This window comes from Arachis stenosperma, chromosome 10 (assembly GCF_014773155.1).
Source record: "Arachis stenosperma cultivar V10309 chromosome 10, arast.V10309.gnm1.PFL2, whole genome shotgun sequence".
NCBI classification, from domain to species: Eukaryota; Viridiplantae; Streptophyta; class Magnoliopsida; order Fabales; family Fabaceae; genus Arachis; species Arachis stenosperma.
The window spans coordinates 90,995,912-91,000,541 of NC_080386.1; the positions used below are offsets into that span (position 1 = coordinate 90,995,912).

Sequence of the window (4,630 nt, forward strand, 5' to 3'; positions counted from 1 at the left end):
GACCTCTATAGCTCAAGTTATAGTCGTTTTAATGCGAGAGGGTCAGGCTGACAACTTTGCAGTTCCTTCAACTTCTTGTATTCCTTCCACTTTTGCATGCTTCCTTCCATCCTCTAAGCCATTCTTGTCCTATAATCTCTGAAATCACTTAACACACATGTCAAGGCATCGAATGGCAATAAGAGAAGATTAAACATACAAATTAAGACCAAAGAAGCATGTTTTCAATCATAGCACAGAATTAGAAAGGAAAACGTAAACTCATGCGAATCATATGAATAAGTGTATGAAAGATTGATAAAATCCACTCAATTGAGCACAATATAAACAATAAAATAGTAATTTATCATGGACTTCCATCAGAAGATCCTTTTCAGTTCTTAACTGAATTCTTGCAGATCTGTGATATTGTTAAGACCAATGGAGTTGATCCCGAGGTCTATAAGCTTATGCTTTTTCCTTTTGCTGTAAGAGACAGAGCTAGAACATGGTTGGACTCTCAACCTAGAGATAGCCTGAACTCTTGGGATAAGCTGGTCACGACTTTCTTAGCCAAGTTTTCCTCCTCAAAAGCTGAGCAAGCTTAGATTGGATGTTCAAACCTTCAGACAGAAAGAAGGTGAATCCCTCTATGAAGCTTGGGAAAGATACAAGCAACTGACCAAAAAGTGTCCTTCTGACATGCTCTCAGAACGGACCATCCTGGATATATTCTATGATGGTCTGTCTGAATTGTCTAAGATGTCACTGGACCATTCTACAGGTGGATCCATTCACCTAAAGAAAACGCCTGCAGAAGCTCAAGAACTCATTGACATGGTTGCAAATAACCAATTCTTGTACACCTCTGAGAGGAATCCTGTGAGTAATGGGACACCTCAGAAAAAGGGAGTTCTTGAAATTAATGCTCTGAATGCCATACTGGCTCAGAACAAAATGTTGACTCAACAAGTCAATTGCACCTAAGGTCAGAGAAACCTTAAGAAAGAGAAAAGGGAAGGCAATTGCTTCCACCTCTGAGTCATGAGAGATAGAGAGATTCATCTCAAAAGCCCATCAAGACCACTTCTATGAAGTTGTGGCCAAGAAAAAGGTGATCCCTGAGGTCCCTTTTAAGCTCAAAAAGGGCGAATATCCAGAGATCCGACAAGAGATTAGAAGAAGAGCATGGGAAGTTCTCTCCAATCATATTCAACAAATCGGAATCTTAACAGTTCAAGAGTTCTATGCAAATGCATGGATCACTAGGAACCATGATCAAAGCATGAACCCAAACCCAAGGAATTGGCTTACAATGGTTCAGGGAAAATGCTTAGATTTCAGTCCGGAGAACGTAAGGTTGGCGTTCAACTTGCCTATAATGCAAGAAGATGCACGCCCCTACACTAGAAGGGTCAACTTTGATCAAAGGTTGGACTAAGTCCTCATGGACATATGTGTGGAAGGAGCTCAATGGAAAAGAGACTCAAAAGGCAAGCTGGTTCAATTGAGAAAACTGGACCTTAAGCCTGTGGCTAGAGGATGGCTGGAGTTCATCCAACGCTCCATCATCCCACTAGCAACCAATCCGAAGTAACTATGGATCGGGCCATCATGATCCATATTATGATTGGAGAGGAAGTAGAAGTTCATGAAGTCATCTCTCTAGAACTCTACAGAGTAGCCGAAAAACCCTCCACCTTGGCAAGGCTAGCTTTTCCTCATCTCATTTGTCATCTATGCAACTTAGCTGGAGTTGTCATAGAAGGAGACATCCTTATTGAAGAGGACAAGCCCATCACTAAGAAGAGGATGGAGCAAACAAGAGAGCCCATTCATGGATCTCAAGAGACACATGAGGAAGCTCATCATCAAGAAATCCCTAAGATACCTCAAGCGATGCATTTTCCTCCAAATAACTATTGGGAACAACTCAACACTTCTCTAGAAGGATTGAGTCATAACATGAACCAATTAAGGGTGGAACACCAAGAGCACTCCATCATTCTCAATGAGATTAGAGAAGATCAAAGAGCTATAAGGGAGGAGCAACAAAGGCAAGGAAGAGACATAGAGGAGCTCAAAGACACCAATGGTCCTTCAAGAAGAAGGTGCCACCCTCACTAAGGTGGACTCATTCCTTAACTTCCTTGTTCTCATCTCTCTGTTTTTCAGTTTTATGCTATATGTTTGTCTATGTTTTGAGTCTTTACTACATGATCATTAGTATTTAGTAACTATGTCTTAAGACTATGAATAATTCCATGAATCCTTCACCTTTCTTAAATGAAAAATGTTATTAATACAAAAGAACAAGAAGTACATGAGTTTTGAATTCATTCTTGAAATTAGTTTAATTATATTGATGTGGTGACAATACTTTTTGTTTTCTGAATGAATGCTTAAACAGTGCATATTTTTTATCTTGTGTTTACGAATGTTAAAATTGTTGGCTCTTGAAAGAATAATGAACAAAGAGAAATGTTATTGATAATCTGAAAAATCATGAACTTGATTGAAGCAAGAAAAAGCAATGAAAAAGAAGAAGCTTGCCGGAAAAAAAAAAAAGAGAAAGAAAAGAAAAAGCAAGCAGAAAAACCCAATAGCCCTTAAAACCAAAAGGCAAGGGTAAAAAGGATCTAAGGCTTTGAGCATCAATGGATAGGAGGGCCCAAGGAAATAAAATTCAGGCCTAAGCAGTTAAATCAAGCTGTCCCTAACCATGTGCTTGTGTCATGAAGGTCCAAGTGAAAAGCTTAAGACTGAGTGGTTAAAGTCGTGATCCAAAGCAAAAAGAGTGTGCTTAAGAGCACCGGACAACTGGGGACTTTAGCAAAGCTGAGTCACAATCTGAAAAGGTTCACCCAGTCATGTGTCTGTGGCATTTATGTATCTGGTGGTAATACTGGAAAACAAAGTGCTTAGGGCCACGGCCAAGACTCATAAAAGTAGCTGTGTTCAAGAATCAACATACTCAACTAGGAGAATCAATAACACTATTTGAACTCTGAGTTCCTATGGATGCCATCATTCTAAACTTCAATGGATAAAGTGAGATGCCAAAACTGTTCAGAAGCAAAAAGCTACAAGTCCCATTCATCTAATTAGAACTAATATTCATTGATATTTGAGATTTATAGTATATTCTCTTCTTTTTATCCTATTTGATTTTCAGTTTATTGGGGATAAGCAACAATTTAAATTTGGTGTTGTGATGAGCGGATAATTTATACACTTTTTGGCATTGTTTTTAGGTAGTTTTTAGTAAGATCTTGCTACTTTTAGGGATGTTTTATTAGTTTTTATGCAAAATTCACATTTCAAGACTTTAGTATGAGTTTGTGTGTTTTTCTGTGATTTCAAGTATTTTCTGGCTGAAATTGAGGGACCTGAGCAAAAATCTGATAGGAGGCTGAAAAAGGACTACAGATGCTGTTGGATTCTGACCTCTCTATACTCGAGATGGATTTTTCTGGTGCTACAGAACTCTAAATGACGCGCTCTCAATTGCGTTGGAAATTAGACATCCAGGGCTTTCCAGAAATATATAATAGTCCATACTTATTCGAGTTTAGATGACGCAAACTGGCGTTCAACGCCAGTTCCATGCTGCATTCTGGAGTAAAACGCCAGAAACACGTCACAAACTAGAGTTAAACGCCAAAAACACGTTACAACTTGGCGTTTAACTCCAAAAGAAGCCTCTGCACGTGTAAAGCTCAAGCTCAGCCCAAGCACACACCAAAGTAGGCCCCGGAAGTGGATTTCTGCACTTAGACTTATTTCTGTAAACCCTAGTAGCTAGTTTAGTATAAATAGAACTTTTTACTATTGTACTAGGGGTCTATCTTTTGACCAGGTCTTTTTCCCTATTTATGAATTCATATGCCATTTAGGGAGGCTGGCCATTCAGCCATACCTAGACCTTGTTCTTATGTATTTTCAACGGTGGAGTTTCTACACCCTATAGATTAAGGTGTGGAGCTCTGCTGTTCCTCGAGTATTAATGCAAATTACTACTGTCTTTCTATTCATGCTTATTCTTATTCTAAGATATCCATTCGCACCCAAGAACCAGATGAATGTGATGATTATGTGACGCTCATCACCATTCTCACTTATGAATGTGTGCCTGACAACCACTTTCGTTCTACATGCAAATAAGCTTGAATGAATATCTCTTAGATTCTTTAATCAGAATCTTTGTGGTATAAGCTAGAACCCATTGGCAGCATTCTTGAGAATCCAGAGAGTCTAAACCTTGTCTGTGGTATTCCGAGTAGGATTCAGGGATTGAATGACTGTGACCAGCTTCAAACTCGTGATTGTAAGGCGTGGTGACAACACAAAAGGATAGTAAATCCTATTCTTACATGATCAAGAACCGACAAATGATTAGCCGTGCGGTGACAGCGCACCTGGACCATTTTCACTGAGAGGACGGACGGTAGCCATTGACAACGGTGATCCTCCAACATACAGCTTGCCATGGAAAGGAGTAAGAATGATTGGATGAAAGCAGTAGGAAAGCAGAGATTCAGAAGGAACACAGTATCTTCATGCGCTTATCTGAAATTTCCACCAATGAATTACATAAGTATCTCTATCTTTATTTTATGCTTTATTATCTTAATATTCAAAAACCATTATA

The 4,630-nt window shown here is 39.0% G+C and overlaps 1 non-coding gene across 1 annotated transcript; it reads right to left on the bottom strand.

Annotated features, from left to right (window-relative positions):
- Positions 1 to 579: 579 nt before the first annotated feature.
- LOC130959297 (small nucleolar RNA R71) lies at positions 580 to 683 on the bottom strand. The gene has a single exon (XR_009078389.1). It is a non-coding gene; the product is annotated as a small nucleolar RNA R71 (small nucleolar RNA).
- Between the last annotated feature and the right edge of the window lie 3,947 nt (positions 684 to 4,630).